Source organism: Coenobita brevimanus, chromosome 113 (genome assembly GCF_032717465.1).
Source record: "Coenobita brevimanus isolate Jiangsu-jjx chromosome 113, ASM3271746v2, whole genome shotgun sequence".
Classification (NCBI taxonomy): Eukaryota; Metazoa; Arthropoda; class Malacostraca; order Decapoda; family Coenobitidae; genus Coenobita; species Coenobita brevimanus.
In genome coordinates this window covers 4401953-4424768 of record NC_137066.1, presented here as the reverse complement: position 1 = coordinate 4424768, position 22816 = coordinate 4401953, and positions in this window count along the sequence as shown.

Sequence of the window (22816 nt, the reverse complement as noted above, 5' to 3'; positions counted from 1 at the left end):
TAGGCTTACAGGAAACCATTAGTTTTGTCATTCAATGTTAAGCCACCCGAAAAGGAAAGAAAAGTGATGAAAAGTGACATTAAAGATGGGAGATAATGTGGGGGAGGTGGGCAGACACAGACATAAAAATTGTTAAAGATGAAAGAAGAATTAGGCAGCATTATATCAAGTGAGTGGATGATGGGTCGCCACCACCTACAACCATGGATAGTTTTGATGTGTCTAATAATCGTCCCATTTGTTTGACACCTTGTGTGTGCCAGGTGTTTGAAAAGATGGCTAGCCTGAGGCTTGATCGATGTCTAGAGAGGATTGCATTGTTCTCTCTGTCACAAAGTAGTTTTTACAGGATGAGCTGAACATATGACAGCCTTGTCAGGCTTGAAATTGACAATGTGTGAGACCTGTGCATCTAGACAATATCTTGTGGCTCTATTTTTTGTCTTGGTAAAGGCATATGGTATCGCATGGCGCCATAGTATTCTTGGTCAACTTCACAGTTTTGGGCTTCATGGCCATTGCCATTGTTACTTGGCAACTTCTTGTCTAACGGCAGGTTTCAGGTCGGTGTGGGTTCCTCACTTTATGACCCTCAAGTTCAGAAGGAGGGTGTTCCACAGGGAAGTTTGCATAGTGTTCCCTTATTTGCTGTTGCCGTCAGTGGCATAATAGATTTCTTACATGAGGAAGTTTCTTCCCCCCCTCTATATAGATGAATTTGCAATATGGTTTGCTGGCTTCCTGAAGGCTGTTGTTGAGAGAAGAATGCAGCTAGCACTGGATAGGGTCACCAGCGGGGTGGATCGGAGAGGTTTCTGTTTTCTTCGGACAAAACCATAGCTATGCACTTTTGTGAAATAATGAGAGTTCACTCAAACCCTGGCTTATATCTCAGTGGGCGCTGACTACAGTGAATGGAGAAGACCAATTTTCTTGGCTTAACATTTGACTGCTGCATTGAGATAAGCATTTAAAACATCTAAGAACGCCTTATTTGCAGGCAGTGGATTTGTAGAGGGTATTGTGTCACAGCTCATCGGGTACTGACCGAAAAATACTCCTACAACTGTATGGGCCTTACTGGGGTCTAAACTTGCCCATGGTTGTGGGGTGTACTCCTTTGGTACTGTGTAAAGGCTTAGAGTCTTCGATCCTGTGCATCATGCTAGGTTGCGACTTTCTACTGATGCTTTTAGGTCCTCCCCGATTCCTACCAGGTTGGTGAAGACTAGCCAGCTCCCTTAGATCTCCTGCACAAGTCACTGATCATTTGCTGCCGTAACCATGTGAGACGTATGCTAGACTCACAGCTAGTTTGAGTGTCACAGGAGACATTTTTTCAATACAGTTATCACTCTCATCTTAAATGTCAGGACCAACTAGCCCCGGGCTCCTACGCTCCTCATGGGGCAACGTAGGATTGGATGATGGATGGATGGATTATGCTTCTCATCCTTCACTCTCCACATCGCCTTGGGTACATGATCAGGCAGATTATGGGGAAGACATTAGGTCTCTCTGAAGTGTCTGTCTGATCTGTCCTGCTCCCAAGGAGCGCTCAATGGTTTCTTTCTGAGGTGCAAGTGTGCAGAAATTTTGAAGGTACCAAATCTTCAGTCTCTTCTCAGACCCTTCATGTGTATATACAGACGGTTTTAATTACACGTTGGTGTCGGCTTTGGGATGGTATTCCCAGATTTTGTGTGGTTGGGAAGTCTTCCTCTAGATGCTATCGTTTTAGCTCTTAAACTGGTTTTAGCATACGAAGAGACTTCATTTACTCCTTTTTGTGACTCGCAATGTGCCCTATTGGATTTGAGTGCTTTAATTCAGCCCAACCCCTGGTCCTTGGCGCTCTCGAGTGACTTTTCCTGATTCAGCAACGAGGCAAACTGGTCCAGTTTTTGTTGGATCCTGTACATGTTAATGTGAAGGGCAATGAGAGGGGGGATACTGTACATTTGCTAAAGCCGCGTCTTCTCGACGACCCCTTACCATTTACATACTTCATACTTCCGATACGGCTCGTTCTTTGAAGTCTGCGATTAGTGCTTGTTGGCAAAGACAGCGGCATGCTACTGTTAATGATAATTTAAAGGAGATATTTCAGACTGTAGTTGTTCCGAAAGTTTTCTCTTCCATGCCTTGGTGATTGAAGGTGGCTGTTCCCCGGCTTCACACTGAGTACTCACAACATACTCACGGGTACCTGATGTGTGGTGGGGCTCAGCCGTATTATGCTGACTGTCTCCCCTTACTGACCATCACCTGCTGGCTGAGTGTCCGTGTTTGGGAGATTTGCGTCAGAGGTTTCTTCATGGGCATAAGGGGGCAGATGGTGCCTACTATCTGTCCTAGATGCTTGGACAGGCCTCTGGCTATGTGACTGATATTTTTTATTTTATTAAAGAGCCAAATTTCCTGCACTTTATATGTTGTTTTTTTATTTAGTTATTTATTTTACAGTAATTACACTTCGAGGCAAATATTTTGTTCGTACGCAAGTTGTAACGTTTTAACACTTTTTGGCACCATATGGCAGAGTTGTTGCGGAGCAAAGTTATTATTTAATAATTCACAATCACAATTCACTGTCTGTCTATTTGACTCTTTGTCTCTATCTCTTCTGATATCTAATATCACATTGACTTCCCACAGTGGTGTAATTTGGTCTCCTCGCTTTGGTTTCATCATCTACTGTTTCTTCATTCTTTCTTTTTCAATTTTCCGTTTGATGCCATTCATTCATTTCTTCAGCAATTCACTTCAGGCATGTAACAATTGCTCCTTACTCAGATATCCGCAGGCACTTATTTTTCTTTTAAAAAATGTGGGTCTTTTAAAGGGTTTTATGGGATTAAAGGTTAAAGAAGATAAAAAGCAAATATTGGGGTTCTACGTTTTAATGTTGTTTATTCATCATGGTAATTAACAAAGAAGTATGTCAATATGATGTAGCTGTGAGGAGCCCTTCTTGAATTCCCTTGGGAATGTTGGAAGTCTTTAGTAAGATTATCTGTCTTTATTATTTGTTAAAACAGCAATTGTAGCATCTCTCACTCGGTAACGACCTGTCGCTATTCCTGTCTGTCTGCCTGCCTGTCTGTCTGTCTGTCTGTGTCTGTCTGTCCCTCCCTCTGTGTGTGTGTGTGTGTGTGTGTGTGTGTGTGTGTGTGTGTGTGTGTGTGTGTGTGTGTGTGTGTGTGTGTGTGTGTGTGTGTGTGTGCTTCTGTGTCTTGGCATCACTATACCAGACCTCACACTTAAGTAATATAAAGACGAATCCCTCATCCCCAGCTTCACCCTCCTCCCCCGTTTTCCTGTCACCCATCATTCCCTCTCTGAGCTTTTTCACACCATAACCTTTGTTGTCATGGCCAAGGCAGCCAGTCGCAACGGGGGACGTGATGACAGTTTCTTCAGAGGGGGGCTAGCGTGATGAAGAAATGTTCAGCGAGGATGTCTCTCGACTGAGTAAAGTTGTTTGGTGTTGGCCTATGTAGAATTCTTTGGTGTGAAAGAAGCAAAAACAGGTTACTTGACATAAATTTTGAATCCTCTTATTGGCAGAGTTTCTCACGGTAGAACATTTTTGTTCTTGTTAGTCCAAATACTACGTCCCACCTGAATGAACCATCTCCACTGAAAGCGTTCACACCTTGAATCACGTGATATTTTGTTGATTCTTATTGCTACTCACTGATGACTTTTTTCAGCTTAAGAAATGTCTATATCACTGAGCGTGCTGATGAAGTTGAGAAAAATAGTCTGCAGCTGGGAAGGATAAACTAAAATACAGTATCATCACCGGCAAAGGGTGAATGCTCATGTTGGAGAGAGAGAGAGAGAGAGAGAGAGAGAGAGAGAGAGAGAGAATGTAGCATCAGTCCACCGCTCATTCCAGTGCGACTTACCTGGAGTCTTAAAACCTCCTCTTGTTTGGGAGTGTTTGTCATAGCTCCTCCCTCACTGTTGTTATCACTTTCTTCGCTGTCATGGCTTCCTGGTTTGCTTCCTTAGTCTATTTTTTCCCCTCTTCCATTACTGTTTTCTTGCGTAATCATCATCACTGCCCTTCTTGTTCCTCTACTTGTCTGTTTCGTCAACGTTTCTGCTTTTTCCTTTGCATTTTCAGTACTTCCATCACAGCCTACCTTGGAAGTGTCACGTACAGCCCTTCTTCAGTTTATAATTATAGGTTGTTGGAAATGATTTCCACCATCCAGTCGCATGTTTTTTTTTAGTTTTTACGTTAACTTGTGTCTTTTCTTTCGTCACTGTCATCATCTTCTTGGCCATATACCTTACTGTGTGGCAAGAAATTAGAGAAACAGGAGGCAGAGGAGGAGGAGGAGGACGGGAGAAACAATTAGAGAAACAGGAGGAGAAAGAAGGGGGGAAAGAGGAGAAGGAGGATAGAGAAAGAGAGGGAAGAGCAGGAGGAAGAGGAAGGGGAGAAAGGGGCAAAGGAGGAGGGAAAGAGAGGGAAGTGCAGGAGAAGGAGGCAGAGGGTACAGGGACCTGTTTACTCTTCCGTTTCTTTGGTCATGGCCATCACCCTTCTCTGTAATTGCTGTCTACTTTACTTCTTTCAGTTTCTTATTGCGTTCGCGTTCTTTCATTCCTTTCTAATAATCTCTCCCTTCTCGTCGTTCCCCCGTTGTCAATTACGTCAGCATTTTTGTTTTCTCCCTCACTTTTGTCACCACTTTCCTTGCTGGTACTTTTATTGTTTCGCCTTTTCCCTTCCTCTTTTTTTCTTTAATTAACTTCCATCCCTGGGGGTAGGGGGGTTTCAAGAACACTCCCCCAGTATCCCTGCTTGTCGTACGAGGCGACTAAAAGGGTTGGTGGTGGGTTAGTGCCCCACCCCGTAAAAACAACTAACTAAACAAGCGAATAAAGCGCCTCGGACCAGGACTGACCATACGTTGAAGGGAACGGACAAAAGACATTCTTAGGGTGGAGACGTGGAATGTGAGAGGAGTGAATGATGAAGTGAAAGAGCGAGAGATTGTTCAGGTGCTTGAGGATGCAAGAGTGGATGTATGTGGACTGACTGAAACTAAATGGAAGGTGAAAGGGTGAGAGAATGGGAATATGGTTTAGGTATATGTGCAGGAGTTAATGAGAATGAGAGGGCAAGAGAGGGAGTATGTCTGATGATAAGCAAGAAGTGGAAGGAGAATATAAGAGATATGGAACGGTGGGTGCAAGGATTGTATGGGTGAGGATGAAAGTAGGTATACAAGCGTGGGCGATTGTGTGTGTGTATGCTCCGACAGAGGACCAAGTGGCAAGAGTGAAAGATGAGTTTTGGGCGAGTGTAGAAGCATGTATGGACAAGTTTGAGAGGAGTGAGAGAGTGTTTTTGATTGGAGATATGAATGGCAAAGTCGGGAATGTACGAGTGGATGGAATGGTTGGTCAGTGGGGTGTGCCAGCTGAAGTAGATGGGAATGGTAGTGCTTTGTTGGACATCTGTGCTGGGAAGGGGTTAGAAATAGCTAACACCTACTTTCGGCATAAGATGATCCACAGGTATACATGGAGGGTTCTGAGAAGGATGGATGGTGAACTTGTTGAATGAAAGGCAATGACAGACTACGTGTGTGTGGATGAGCGAATGAGACGACAAGTGGTGGATGCAAGAGTGTGGAGAGGGTGGGGGAATGGAATCTCGGACCATCACTTAGTGATGGCCAAGGTGAGGCTGCAAAGGAAATGGTTGAAGAGACGAAAGGGAAGACAGGAGGAAACAGCTCCTGTGAGAAGAGTAGAGAAATTGCAAGTCAGTGAGAGAATGGCAGAGTATAAGAGCATAGTGGAGGAAAGATTGGGAAGGTATGAGTTAGAGCAGATGGAAGGGGTGGAAGACGTATGTAAGATATTCACGGAAGAGATAGGTGCAGCTTGTGAGTTTGTTTGTGGAGTGAGGAGGAGATGCAAGGATGTGCAAGGGACAGCATGGTGGAATGATGAGGTGAAACGAGCTGTGGAGCAAAAGAAGAAGGCATATAGTGAATGGCTAACGAGTAGAGGTAGGGGAGAAGATGAGTGAGAGAAAAGAGAGGTATATGTGAGCAGGAGAAGGGAGGTGAAGAGACTGGTGAAGGAGAGTAAGAAGAAAGTGGATGAAGAATTTGGGAGAAATCTGAGTGTGAAATGGAGGAAGAGTAAGAAATTGTTTTGGATGGAGGTAGAGAAAGTAAGGCAGTGTGAAAGGGGAAATAGTAGAGGAGTGAAAGATAGGAATAATAGATTGTTGGTGGAGAAGAGAGAGAAATTGAGGAGATGGAAGGAGCACTTTGAGGATTTGTTGAATGAAAAGAGTGAGAGTAGTGCGAGTATAAGTGGTTGGGGAATGGCTGGGAGAAGGGGAGGTGAGAGGAGGGAGGAAGAGATTAGTAGGGCGGAAATAGTGGAAGCAATGAAGAAGATCAAGATGGGAAAGGACCCAGGAATTGATGGAGTATGTGGTGAAATGCTGAGGTATGGGGGTGAGATTGTAGTGGAGCGGATATGGTAGTTAAGTAGATTGGCTTGGGAAGAGGGGAGGGTTCCGGAGGACTGGAAATCAGGTATAATTGTTCCTTTATACAAAGGAAAAGGGGAGAGAGAAGTATGTGGTAACCATAGGGGTATTTGCCTTCTTAGTGTGACTGGAAAAATATATGGTCGAATACTCAGTGATAGGGTTAGGCATATAACAGAGAAGTTAGTTGGAGAAGAACAAGGGGGATTTAGGAAGGGAAAAGGGTGTGTAGATCAGATATTTGTTCTAAAATTTTTAGTGGAAAATGATCTAGTGAAGGGAAAGAAAGTGTATGCTGCCTTCATGGACTTGGAGAAAGCTTATGACAGAATAGATAGACAAGGTATGTGGAAGGTACTGAGAATATATGGAGTGGAGGGGAAATTGTTGAGTGCTGTGAAGAGTATGTACTAAGGAGTTAGGGCTACGGTGCGAGTGGATGGTGAGCTGAGTGAGTTCTTTGATCTCAGTGTGGGACTGAAACAGGGTTGTGTGATGTCTCCATGGCTGTTTAATTTATACATGGATGGCGTTGTAAAGGAGGTGCAAGGTAGGGCAGTGGATGTGGGGCTGGCCCTAATGAGTGAGGGTGGGATTTGGAAGATTCCGGTGTTGTTGTTTGCTGATGATAGAGTATAATTGAGTGAAGATGAATGGGAGTTGCAGGGTTTTGTGAATGAATTTGGGACAGTGTGTAGGAAGAGGAATCTGAAAGTTAATGTAAACAAGAGTAAAGTTATGATGTTTGGGAGGAATGAAGTCACAGAATGCACGGTGAGGTTGGATGGCGAGGATATGGAGAATGTGAGTGCATTCAAGTACTTGGGTAGTGTGATGAGTAAGGATGGAACCTTGGGGGATGAAGTGCGTGAAAGGGTACAGCAGGGAAGGAAGGTTGTTGGTTCACTGAAAGCAGTGATGAGAAATAGGGAGGTGAGTATGGAAGTTAAGAAGTCACTGTATGATAGTATTGTGATCCCTACCCTGAATATGGAAGCGAGGCATGGACCTTGCAAGAGGGGAAGAGGTCAAGAGTGAGAGCAGTGGAAATGAGCTACTCGAGAGGAGCATGTGGAGTGACATGAAGGGACAGGTTGACGAATGAAGAAGTGAAAGAACGTTGTGGGGTGGATGTGGATGTGGTTGAGAAGATTAGGAGAAATACACTGAGGTGGTTTGGACATGTGAAGAGAATGGAGAATGAAAGACTGACTAAGAGGGTGTATGTAGGTGAGGTGGAGGGAGGGAGAGGGAGAGGTAGACCGAGCATGAGGTGGAGGGATGGAGTTGAGAGGTATATGAGGATGGGGGGAGTGAGTTGGAGGGAGGGTAGTCAAATGGTGGGTGACAGAGCGACTTGGAGGAGTTTTGTCTTCGGCCACCTTTTGCAGGATTAGGGCGTCGGGCTATAAATAGATTGAACTTCCATCCTCACCTTTTTTTATCTGCCTCTAGAGACGCCAAGTGTACAGTCTGTGATAAAGTTGGTCTACTGTTCTACTGCGCTTACTTCACGCTTATGGCATCGTCACCTTACTCCATGGTGCATCATATCAATGAACATCATGTACAGGCAAAGAAAAGTGCAAAACCTTTCTCTGCTTAGGAATATTAGCTAGCAGACGAGAGTGACCAGCAGAATTGGCAGTGGTAAGGATTTTTTTTTCTCCCAGTGTAGAAAAGCAGCGTGCTTATTTTTTCCTTTTTCTTGTTGACATCTTCATCATGTTATCCATGGTGTTATCGTGCGAATTTTAGTCAGCTTAGGAGAACTGGTAAGTATGAACAGATATATGAGCGTTTTAACTAACTGCTCTAGTTAGAAAAGTATATCCTTAAGTGGCCGTAATTGTATGGAGACAGCAAGAATGTAATTTCAATTAAGTAATCGGACTGAAGGGGTTAAATAACTTGAAACGTCCCTCATTACATCGTTTTTCCTTCCAACCATGCCCCACCGCCCACCACTACAGCAGCCTGTCCCGCCCACTCCTCCGCAACCAGTCAACACCGTTTTTTTTTTTTTTCCTCTACTTTGAGCTTCTAAAATTGATCTGGCACTGACTCCTCCCCACCACCAATACAGCACAGTTCTGCACAGGGTTTACCCGTTCCTGCCGCACCACCCACCTCCATCATACTCCTTACCACCTAATCCTTCCTGTCCCCACACAATTTTTTTAATCCTCTACCAACGACCTGCACAGTACTTAACCACTTGTAGCACCATCCTTCACGGCATATACTTCCTGCGTTATGTCCCACCACCACTACCACCAGTACATCCCACTTCTCATTACCAGTCACACCCATGTCTGCTCTGATGTGGTGAGTATTAAGAATAAGAGTGCCTCAACTACCAGCCGACCAACATCCATAATCACAGGGTATAGGCCTACCTTCCCACCACCACCACCGTCTCCACCCAAGCCACCCAGTCTTGAGCTGCGATTCGACGCATCTGTTAAAACACACCAAACGGGCTGATTTATGGCACATGCCTTTATAGGTATGACAACTTGAAATCGACTTAAAGGACCTTCCACTTACTCCATTCAATTGTTTCTCTCCATTCTTTCCTTTCACTTTCATTACCTTTTGCATTCTCTTTTCTTGTCACCACAAAACGATTTAGCACAACGTAGGAAGAACCTGTCAGTAAAGGGATTGATGAAGGCAGCAAAACCTCCTCTATTCAGCAAAGTATCTGCAAATATCAATAACAGTGGGTGAAGACAGCGAGGAAAAAAACGTCCTCTTGCCAAACGGGCTAAACTCTTTCCCTCTTATAACATTTCCCTCTCTTGTTGTTCAGTTTTTTTGTCTATCTCCATACGAAATTCTGCCTGGTTGCACTTTCTGTTTCCATGTTTATCTATCATTCCTTTTGTCTGCTAGTTTGCCATTCAGTCTGCCTGTTCGTTCTCTCTCTCTCTCTCTCTCTCTCTCTCTCTCTCTCTCTCTCTCTCCTTTCATTCATATCCTCCACTATCCGTTTTCATTCCTTTACCCCAACTGTCACAGTCTCTCTCACCGCCGCAAATATTGTTCCTTCAGTTAGCCCGTTCACTCCCGTCCCATAAAGCTTACCTCTCTAGTACAGAGAGAGAGAGAGAGAGAGAGAGAGAGAGAGAGAGAGAGAGAGAGAGTTGCAGCTATATACAGACCATATTAACCTTATGGGCTGTAATATTAATGACAACTTCAGTTGTGTTCCTATACATAACAGGACAGGCAATATAAATGTTATTATTATATATATTGTTGTTGTTGATCTTTCAGGCTCGTTTGAACGTGAACCCGATGGACTGGAAGCTGCAGTTGCGCTTTTTCTGCATTTCATTATATTCCTTTAGGGGAGTGAGGGGGACCTGAAAGACTTTTGTACAACCATTATATCGGGGCACGAACGTGAAGGCGTCCTTCCCCTGCACCATTTCATGGACTTTAAAGACATTCTCTCTCTATCTTTATATATATATATATATATATATATATATATATATATATATATATATATATATATATATATATATATATATATATATATATATATATCATACACTTTCTCTAAATCCATGAATACCCAAATCACATCCTTGCCTTTCGCTAAATCCTTTTCACACACTTGTCTCACAGCAAACACTTGATCCACGCATCCCATCCTTTTCCTAAAGCCACACTGCTCATCACCAATCACTCCCTCTGTACCCTCTATCTCTTAATTAACACTCTACCATACACCTTACCTACAACACTCAACAGACTTATACCCCTAAAGCTAGAACATTCATACTCATCACCCTTGCCTTTGTACAACGGGACCACACAAGCACTTGCCCAGGCTATTGGCACCATACCTTTCGCAAAGCACACATTCAACAATCTTACTAACCAGTCAACAATAGTCGCTCCACCACCCTTCAGGCATTCCACAGCACACCCATCCATACCTGCAGCTTTCCCTGTTTTCATCTCCTTTACTGCCTTCTCCACTTCCTCCTTTGTGATCAAAGAATCATTCTGCTCTCCCAACACATTTATTCCTTGCACCCTTCCATCCGCGACAATCCTAGCCTCCCTTTCCTCCTCTACATTTAACAATCTTTCAAAATACTCTGCCCATCTCTTCCTTACTGCATCCATCTCAGTTAACATCCTTCCATCCACTGCTTTTACTCTCTCTTCCTTCCCAGACTATCCCTTTCGCACACTTTTCACCTCCTTCCAAAACATTTTCTTATTCTGTTGAAAATTCTCAGTCAACCGCCTACCTCACCTCTCATCTGCTGCCACTTTAGCATCAAGCACAGCCCTTCTCGCCCTATTCCTCTTTTCCTTATACCTCTCATATGACACCTCATCCTTCCTCTGCAGCCACACTTCATATGCATGTCTCTTCTTAGCCACAGCCATAGTTACTTCCTCGCACCACTATTCACTCCTTTTCTTACACCGTCACCCACACGTCTCACACCATACACCATGCCCCACCACAGCACTCTTAAATAACTGCCATTCCTCCTTCACACTGCCATTTTCCTGATCTTTCACTGCGTTCCACTCATCTTTCAATTTCTCCTGATACTTTATCATTTTCCCTCTTTTATCCAACTCACTCACTTTCAAAACCTCCCTGCCAAACCAAACTCTCCTAGCTCTCATCCATCTCTTACCTACTCTTAACTTTCCCTCCACCAGGTAGTGGTCAGACATACATCCACCCTCCCATCTCAATACTCTCACATCCAACAATCTTCCTCTTACATTCCTGGACACAACCACATAGTCCATCAGTGCTCTATCAACAACCCTTCCACCCTCCTGTCTCACCCATGTATACTTATAAATATCTTTTCTCTCAAACAGGGTATTTCCAATCACCATCTCTCGCTCAACGCACATCCCTATCATATCGTTCCCCATTTTCATTTCTTCCAGGCACACCATGCATACCAACTACACATTCAACTGCTACATTTCCCACTCTAGCATTCAGATCTCCCATCATTACCACTTTCACATTCGTTCCAAAACTCTGCAGACACTCATCAACATCATTCCAGAAAGACTCCCTCTCTTCTTAATCCCTTTCACAACCAAGCCCATATGCACTCACAAACACCCACAACTCACATTCAAATTTCGCTTTCACTCAGATCAGTCTCGATGACACCTCCTTCCATTCAATCACACACTGCTGTACTTCCGGACTCACTAACAAGACCTCATCTTCTCTTGCCCTTCCTCTGTCAACACCTGACAATCTTTCATTCACACTTCCAAACATAGATTCCTCCTTCCCTTTCATCTTCGTTTCACTCATAGCTAACACATCCAACTTTCTTCTCACAAACATTCTCCTAATCTCCTCCCTGTTAGACTCAATCGTACTACATCCACGCACATTCATAGACCCAATCTTCAGGGTACGGGGATAACTCCATCCCCCGTCCCTTTCTCTGGCCTGTCTCTTTTTAGGAACTGAAAAACAGAGGAGGGGGTCCCTAGTCTCCTCACCCCGCCCTTTTTAGTCGCCTTTTACGACACGCAGGGAATACGATGGTAGTATTCTTCCTAACACAACCTGGATGCAGAGTAGTAGTGCCACCTCATAGTGCGGCCAGATTGTGTCCCCCCCCGCCACTTGTATCTATCAATCTATCTCTCTATCTGTCTGTCTGTCTCTCTCTCTTTATCTATCTATATCTATATCTATCTATATATATATATATATATATATATATATATATATATATATATATATATATATATATATATATAATCTATATCTATCTATCTATCTATCTATCTATCTATATATATATATATATATATATATATCTGGGCTTAGTTCCAACTTAAATTCAGTCCATTTTTTCCTACAGTCCATATCCCCTCTGGCGCTATTCCTCACAGAACCACAACTCTCACCGTCTACTGAAATATCCCCATATTGTATTCCCGGTTACCATCTCCTCACAAACTTTCGTAACAAGGGCGGCACCTGTTGTTATATCAAATCCCAATATGCAGTTGACACTATTTTAAACTTCAGCCAGTTTTGATTACTCATTGTATAAACTAAACTGTCCAAATATTACCAAATATATCTGTGTAGTCTACCGCTCCCCCGGTGTTTCTTCGGAACCCAGTGTACTTGATTCCATTTCCACATAGCTGAGTATCCTTAACCTTACCCTTAGCACCGAAATTACCATTTTGGGTGATTTTAACATACATAATGTTGAATGGCTATTGCATTCTGCCAGGACTGACGATGCTGGTCTAGAATGCGAGCTGTTTGCAGAATCGTTTAATCTCACGCAATTGGTAAAGCAACCAACCAGAATACCAGATAATCCTGACCATAATGCCCATCTTGTGGATCTGTTCCTGACAAATAATCCAGATCAGTACAGGATAGAGGTATTGTCTCCACTTGGATCCTCTGACCACAATCTCATCAATGCCTCATTAATTAGCCCCCCCAAACCTCCCCGTTCTGAACCTGTCAGGGTGACCCGATGGCACTTTGATAGGGCAAACTGGGATGAATTTAGAAATTATCTTGCTGACATTCCATGGCAGTCTTTCTTCTCTAGTGTCAATTCTACCCAGTCCCATATTTGCGACTTAATACTAGCTGGTATCGATTTATTCATATCAAGTCAACAGTTCACTAAAAGATCGAACTCTCCAAAATGGTTTGATGGCAACTGTGCCAGAGCAACAGCCCAAAAGTCATTAGCATATAACTCTTGCTTAAAAAAAAAAAAAAAAACATCTGAATCACTCTCCCAATTTAAAATTGCTAGAAACCATGCAAAAGCTGTAATAAATCTCGCTAAATCAAACTTTCTTCAAAAGCAAGCATCAAAACTACTTAACAACCCTAATGACAATAGAATATTCTAGTCAACTCTCAATTTTTTCAATAATAACTTCAACAAGTCATCATCCAATCCCCCACTAAAATCTCCAGATGCCAACATTACAAATAACCTGCGTCGGAAAGCAGATCTTTGCCTGTACATTTGCCAGAAATTCTATCTTAGAGGAAGCCAGCCACAAATTCCCAGCACTAGAACTTGACTTTCCCGAAATTGTTTCACTTAAAATACGGACAAGGTACGTGAAATCCATCCTAGACAATTTATCTACCAACAAAGCTTCAGGCCCAGATGGAATTCCGCCAATTATTTTGAAAAGGTGTTCCCCAGAACTTGTCTCAGTTCTAGTTAAATTATTCAGACTATGTATACATACTTCTTTATTCCCTAATTAATGGAAAGAAGCCAATATCCACCCAATTCCAAAGAAAGGAAGTTCCTCTGACCCCTCTGATTATAAACCAATAGCTGTCACATCTTCTCTTGGTAAGGTGCTTGAAACTGTAATTAATAAGCACATAGTTAAACATCTTGAATCCAACAACTTAATTAGTGAGAGATAATATGGTTTTCGCCAAGAAAGATCCATCATTGACACTCTCAATCTTCTGACTCATACTACCCATCAATCAGTTGACCTACATGGAGAAACTCATGCAGTAGCCCTGGAAATTTCTAAAGCTTTGAACAGAGTGTGGCACCGGTCCCTGCTGTCCAAATTCCCTTGCTATAGACTGAACTCTTTTGTTCCTTTGCTTTCCTCATATCTCAGCAACAGAAAAATAAGAGTAAAAGTAGATGATGTATATTGCAATTTCCACTCAGTTAATGCCGGCACGCCGAAAGGATCAGTTCTGGCGCCAACTCTGTTCCTGGTTCATATTAATGATCTCTTATCTTCACCCACAATCCCATCCATTCATATGCAGATGACTCAACACTTCATAGTTCATTCACATTCAGACATCTATTTACAAAGTCTGATATCTCTAACTCTCAACTCAGTACAGCCATCTCTTTAAATCAAGACTTATCCACGATCAGTGAATGGGGACAAAATAACCTTGTCTCATTAATGCTAGTAAAACTAAATATATACAGTTTACTAATAGACAGGTACTGCCAGAATCGTTTATTACTTCCAATGCTACAAATATTCCCATTTCCAAAAGTATTGAAATCCTCGGCGTCTCACTTAACAATGCCCTCAGCTGGACCTCTCATGTCAGATCACTTGCTAAAACCGCCTCAAAAAAACTTGGATTATTGTACAGAGTCCGTAACTTCTTCACTGACGAGCAGTTAGCTATAATTTATAAGAGTCATGTGCACTCTCAGCTTGATACTGCTCACACTTGTGGAATGGTTGTGGAAAGATTGCATTAAAACAACTAGACAAAATTAAGAACAAAGCTGTTAGAATTATTAATAATTCTGCTATTACTAATAAACTACCTCCCCTACAAGTAAGAAGGAATGTTGCCTCCCTTGCATTATTTTACAGATATTTTTATATAAAATGCTCAGACGAAGTTGCGTCCATTGTGCCACCTCTCCATGCCTTCCCTCGTGCTACACGGGCATCTGGCAGCGCTCATGACTGGAATGTCACTCAGCCATACTGCAGAACTTCTGCCTATCAGAATTCTTTCATTCCCCGAACTACATCTCTCTGGAACTCGCTTCCCCAGAGTTGTTTCCCTCCAAACTTCAACCCACAACTGTTCAAGTGTAACTGTTACAGATATTTTTTGAACAGAGGACACCAGTTATCTGGTGTATGGATTTTTTTTATATTCATTTGTTTTTCATTCCTCTGTTCTGTTATATATATATATATATATATATATATATATATATATATATATATATATATATACACACACACACACAGGGTGTCCCCCCAAAAATGTACTCACTCTTTGACTGCCCATTACTCATACAATATTTTGTTTTGTTTCAGATGCAACTAACGTGAAATAATGGCAGACGTACGACTAACTTTTGAAGAAAATTTGTCATAAAGTGGTACTGGAAGTACGAAAACGTTACGTAAGTGCAAAGACAATTTAGAAGACAGTTTCACAGAGATCCACCAACGCGACGCACCATTGCTCGCATCAGAGATAAATTTGAAGCAGATGGAACCGTACACGACGTCCATAAGCAACGTTCTGGAAGACCACGGACATCCACCAGCCCCGCAAGAGAAGAACAACTGCTGGAAACCCTCCTCCGATCCCCACAGAAATCCATACGACAATCGGCTCGTGAGATAGGTATCCCAAAATCGAGCGTCCATCGTATGTTGAAGCGAGTCCATTGGAAATGTTACATTCTAACATTAATCCACGCTCTCAATGAAGATGATACTGACCGAAGAGTAGAATTTTGTGAATGGTACCTGGACAAAAGCGTGGAAGATACAGCGTTTCCAGACTACATTGTCTGGAGCGATGAGGCCACTTTTAAGTTAAATGGCTCAATTAATCTACACAATTGCACCTACTGGGTTCCCCCAAATCCGCATGTTACTATGGAACAACATTTGAACTTACCAGGGGTTACAGTGTGGTGTGGGATATCAGCATTAGGCATCGTAGGATCATTCTTTTTTTGACCAAGCTGTCACTGGTGCCGTTTACCTAAACTTACTGCAGGAATCCGTCGGTCCACGCATTGAAGAGATGTTTGGTGACGAAGAGATTTACTTCCAGCAAGATGGAGCACCTCCCCACTACCATCGTGATGTAAGGGCCTATCTCGATGCAACTCATCCGAACACATGGATTGCGCGCAGAGGTGGTGTTGAATTCCCTGCACTTTCCCCAGACCTCACACCAATGGAATTTTTTTTTATTCGGATATCTCAGAGATAAGATTTACGCTGCAAAACCAGCGACAGTCGATGAGTTGAAAGAGGAAAATGAAAGACAGTGTCCTGCAATTCCAAATGCAATGATTCGTAAAGTTCTAGAATCCATTGGTCTGCGTTATCAGCTGTGTCTGGAAAATGGTTGGCTTCAGTTTGAACATTTGAGAACACGCAGCAATGAGTAGACTAGGCATTTAACTTTCTTTAATTACATGTAATTTTCTTGTATCTCTATAAAAAAAAAAATGCATTTATTGTCATTCAAAGTATGAGTACATTTTGGGGAAGGACACCGCTCGCTGGTGCAGTGGTAACGTTCTCGCTTGCCAACTGGTGGACGGGAGTTCGCGCCTAGCTCAGGTTGCGAAAAGTTTCACTGACGAAGTGGGTGGTTACTGTCCCCCTTGAGCAAGGAGACGGGTGTGTGCGTGTGTGAAACTCACAGCCTTGCCCCTAGATCGGACAATATGAGCTCTCAGCTCCCTTCCGGGAGGGTAAAAGCTGACGATCATGACCATCAAGTGATCCTGACCGACCCGGTGAATTACACACACACACAATGGAGCCTCTGTGGTACAGTGTGCGTTTCGCACGCTGGTGAGCGCTGGTTCGCCTCCCTCCATAGTTGTAAAAAACTTTGAGAAGCGTTCACCAAGCCACTTGCTACTTTGGCGGACACAAGGGGTGCTATGGTTGAACCAGTGTCGCATACTAGTATGCTTGCACCCAATCGGCTTAAGGCGGGCCGATTACACTTGGTTCACAGACTACACACACATCCAAAGCCACTACAACACTACAATCACACTCACAAGCACTTCTCACTCTACATACAGTCTCTACCAGACAGCCTAAGCCACTGGGTAGAGATACATTGGCTGTATCGTCCCTGCTTCAGTAGGGATAGGCCGGTCCTGCAGTGGACCTCAAAGGCTGATGATTATATATATATATATATATATATATATATATATATATATATATATATATATATATATATATATATATATATATATATATATATATATATATATATATTCACAAATTCCTGTCTTTCCAACATACCTGGAAAGTCATCCAGAATCTTATATTCTCGGCTGTACGCCCTGGCAGTTTCCCATCTTGAATATTATTAGCAACAAGCATCCTGTCTCAACATACATAACCGTTTGCAAGAATCCTTTGATCAACACGGTAGTGTAATATGAGAGTTATAAGGCGGACAGGGCATATAATGTATTAGACACAGATGATGAAATGGAATATACGGTAATGCTTGTACGCAGGAATAAGGGTAGAACATCTACTTACCTCCACCTACAGTTATTACAGGGAGTTATGTGTTAGGGGCCTTATGTACCACTAGTGTACTTGTTTATGTTTCATGTGTACTGTGTAAGAACAAATTGTTGACAGTAGCCAGACCACACTAGACGCAAAGGGTTAACAAATGCAGTGGTGCCACGTTCGAGCCTCTACGTGCAAACCCTTATAGTAATTAGAAATATTTAGAAGTGAAGGCGACTCTACAACACAAGGACGGTGAAAGAGAGGATACTGACCACTCAAGGACTTCACGAACAACCTGTAGATTTACGGACAGAGAGCATGACAGAGATAGATAGCTAATGAAAAACAGATTGATATATAGATTAGATCAGATAAAAAAAGAAAAGTAGAATGATGAAGGCAGACAAACAGATACATATACTGTAAATAGTGCCATATATCTACAAGTACACCTACTGTATATGATAATGACGAGGACTGACATAGATACTTTGAATCAGAGGAAAACAAGTCTGACAAAGATAGAGATTAAATAGGTAGATTTTCCATACATTTATCGGTTAGAAACTGCTACAGCCAGCACAGGAGGATATCTGGCTCTGGGTAGTGAGGGCCAGGGATCGAACCCTGTGCATGAACGGGTTTCTTTTACTGTATCGTACCGGGGTTCAAAACAAGGTTTATTTCTATAGTTCATGTGCTCTCGTTTATGTATCTCAGTATCATTGATTCTCTCTCTCTCTCTCTCTCTCTCTCTCTCTCCTTCCACCAAGCTGTTTCCATATTCAGTATGTCACTACTTGTCCACATCTCTGCATTTTCTCCATCCTATATATTCTGTAATTACCAGGTGTACTTTTAACAGTGTCAGCGTCCTATGATTTGCTCTCAACTGAATAACATCGCCTGGCATTAGATGGAATGGAATGCTAGAGCTTCACCGTCATGAGAGGGCATTAACTCTCTCTGGCTACTACAACTCACTCTCCGCTGAACAGAATTGTCTATCGATATCTGCAATAAAGTATTCGACTGTTTCTAACTTTGAAATAGTAAGTTATTCATATCAGTTTACAAAGACCTTACTTGTGGTATAGTGATTCTCTGGTAACTTTGGATAGGACAGAAACCCAAAGAGGGACACATTGATAAAGATAGAGAGATATACAGAAATACAGACACATTGATAAAGAGACAGGTATACAGAAACACAGTAAAACTGAAAGACAATATCGACAGGCAGTCGCACAGATAGATGGATAAATTGGATAAAAAATTAAGACTCCCAGGAAGACAGAAAGGCTGATCAATGGGTATATACGTGAATCAAAAGGAAGACAGAGGAAAAGAACGACTTACTGACATGTTGTCTGACAGTTTAATTGCTAACACACTGATGAAACTGTTATTAGGCGAAATCCAGTGTCATATAGATAAATAGATAGACAGATAGTTAAGTAGTTAGATCCATCAAGAGATAGATAAATGAATGGAAAGATGGATACATGAAAAGAGACAGAGAGATAGAAAGAGCGATTGGTAAGTAGATTTTCATTACATACGATTAAACAAAAACCGCAATAGGTACAGTACTGTACCATTAATAGTTAACTGTGTGTCGTTGTGAGGGTCCAGGATCGAAACTGCTGTATATTTGTTGAGCAGACTTCTTTCAGTAACGTGATGTTTGCGTTACCTGAGTTGTTATTTTATTTGTTAATGTTTTCCATATATCATTAATCACCCATCCTCTCTCTCTCTCTCTCTCTCTCTCTCTCTCTCTCTCTCTCTCTGTTGTAGGTAACTATGCTCGTGTTCGCAACTGGACGACCAATTGATTGGGTTTCTTCATTCTTATTCCTGGACGTAAGCACACACACACACAAACACACACACACACACACACACACACACACACACACACACACACACACACACACACACACACACACATTTGTCAACAATGCACTCCCTCCACACGCACCTACACACTCGCTTTTCAAATACTCACGCTAATCCCATGCACACTCATCTACAGTACTCTCCAGTAACACAGGCAGCCTACCTCGTTCTCAGACTTCCTCTCCTCATCCTCCCACAAATAACCACCACAGCCACCCAGGAACACCACCATAATGACATATCTTAACAACAAATAGGTCAGAGTGGAGAAAGTTGGCAGAGATCTGTGTTATACAGAGGAAGAACACTGTGATGATGATGATGATGATGGCGGTAATGATAATGATACTTGCTTGCGTTGTTGTTGTTGTTGCTGTTGTTGTTGGTGGTGGTGATGATAATGAAGATGATGATGATGATGATGATGATGATAATAACTGTGATGATATTCATGATATTGAAGATGATGAGAATGATGACTCATAGTCCTGTCGATACGTTCCTTTGAGAATATTTGCACAATTGATTTTCAGTATAACAGGTAGGGAAAAACAAGCAATATGATAAATAGTAAAATAAGGAGGTAATTAACAAGCCTGAATAGAATAAGCAGAAGCCTCACGGGCATAGAGGAAGAAGGTCCTGATCTGTGACTGAGAACCAGGTTTCGATTCCAACAGAGGACACAAGGCTTCTTTTGTTTTCATTTATTCATGAGTCTGCTTTATTTACAAAGTTTCACGTCTCCCAGAAAAGATAATCTGAGGTTTTGACTGATGTTGTAATTTACTTACTAATGGTGGTGTTGTGAGTTACCGATTAAGAACAAACAACACACACACAACACTCCCCCCCCTCTTCTCTCTCTCTCTCTCTCTCTCTCTCTCTCTCTCTCTCTCTCTCTCCTTTGTATCCTGCAAGTGATTGTCTTTGACAAAAATTACTGTTTTTAATAAATTATCTAAAGGGCGATTCAACGAAAAGTAACTCATTTCCCTTCTATCTTTCTTAACTAACGACCCCTCCTCCCACCCACAACACGCCATTCGCCCTCATATGCTGCCCCATCTTGCCCCTCTATCTTGTTGGTCTGCATCAAAGGTATGAATTACAACACAAAGCCAAAGCCAGCAAGTCACTGGCCATCGCAACCGCTGAACATATGCAGGAAGAGGCAAATATCTAACCCTCTCATATTTTACTATTATGCGGTACTCCACCTAATGCCCAAACAGTTTTATTCAGTTTAGTGGCAGCATACCAGCCTTAGAGTTGCAAGATTGTCACCATAGTTTTGTTCAGTGTGCCTGTTCGTTCGTTTTCCATATGAAATCTCTCTCTCTCTCTCTCTCTCTCTCCTCGCTGCAGTGAGTTCTCCACCTGTGGAGCGCGACACCCTAGGGCAGTGGTTCTCAACTCGTTTCAGGCCATGGACCACCAACCCAATTAAAAAAAATATCGTGGAGCATTTCATTTTTGAGTAATGATAAATAAAGCATAGACAACAAACATTTTTGGTTAGAAATATATTTCAAACAAACAGAATCTCGAGAAATGATATAAGATAGTAGACAGCTGACATTTTGGTCTGAAATATATTTCTTCTAAACATAATTTCCGGGAAATACATGAATACTTCTCTAACATTTTGCTGTGAAATTTATTTCTAACCAACAGAATTTTGAAATTATGTAGGAGTATACAACTAACATTTTTCTTTGCAACAAGACTTTTGGATTCTGTTTTCTCTGACAAGCTTCTCAATGTTAGGAGTGGTACTTGATAATGCACAATGAATATCGCTTTCCACTGCAAGCCGATTCCTCTGTTTGGACTTAATGTGCAACAAACATGAATATCTGCTCTCACACATGGAAGTTGATGCAAATGGCAGAAGACATCTGACTGCATGTGTTGACAGATCTGGGTAAATATCGGTCATACTGGAATAATCAATAGGAATAATACAATAAAATGAATGGCCAATTATTTATTTTGATAAAAGTTTTCGTACTGAATTTTCAATAAATTTAAAAATATATGCACCAATCTCCAGTTTATTACCAAATATAGTGAACGTCCTGTGGACCACCCAAAAAATCACTATGGACCACCAGTTGAGAAACACTGCCCTAGGGGGACACGAGCAATTTCCAAGTGGGAAATTTCCATCACTTGGTGGTGGTCAGAATCAAGGTATAAGTGAAATGGAGAAATCGAAGAAGAGAAGGACGGGTGGAAGTATATGCAAGGCGAGTGGAAATGCTACAAGAGGATGAGAAAGAGGCGGAATATAAGAGAGAAGTGGAGGAGCGATTGAGTATATATGGATTGGAGCAGATGGGGGACTTGCAAGGTGTGTGCAAGATTTTCGCAGAAGAAATCTGTGCAGCATGTGAAGTGGTGTGAGGGGTGAAGAGAAGACGAAAGGGGGTGCAAGGAACAGCATGGTGGAATGAAGAGGTGAGGCAGGGTGTGGCACAAAAGAAAGAATGCATATAATGAGCGGATGAGATACAGGGGCGTGGAAGAAGTTGAGAGATGGAAGAGAGAATTATATGTAGACAGGAAGACAGAGGTGAAATGATTGGTAACAGTAAGAAGCGAGTGGATGAGGAATATGGAAGGAATTTGAGTGTCAAGTGGAGGGAATATAAGAAAATGTTCTGGAAAGTGGTAAAAAGAGTTAGACAGGGTGGCAATGAAGTTAGTTGGGGGGTGAAAGATAAAAATGGTAATTTCTAGTGGAGAAGGGAGAAAAGGTGAACAGATGGAGAAAACATCTTAAGGCATTGTTGAACACAGATAATAAAAGTAATACAAGTATAAGTGGCTGGGTAAAGGAGGGATGTGAGAAGAGAGGAACAAATCAGTAGGATGAAAAGTGCGGAAGCAATGAAGAAAGTCAAAATGGGGAAAGCCCCAGGAATTGATGGGGTGTGTGGTGAAATGCTGAAGCATGGGGGAGAGATAATAGTAGAATGGATGTGGAAGCCGTGCAAATTGGCCTGGGAGGAAGGTAGAGTCCCGGAGGATTGGAAGTCAGGAATAATTATTCCCTTGTACGAAGGAAAAGGGAAAAAGAAGTTTGTCATAATCATACGAGCAATTGTTTTCTTAGTGTAATAGGAAAAGCATATGGTAGGATACCTATTGACAGAATTAGAGAAATAACAGAGGAATTAGTTGGAGAAGAACAGGGACGTTTTAGGAAGGGAAGAGGTTGTGTAGATCAGATATTCTTAGAGCTTCACTGGAAAACTTTTTAGAGAAAAGAAAGAAGTTGTATGCGACCTTCATGGATTTGGAGAAAGCATATGA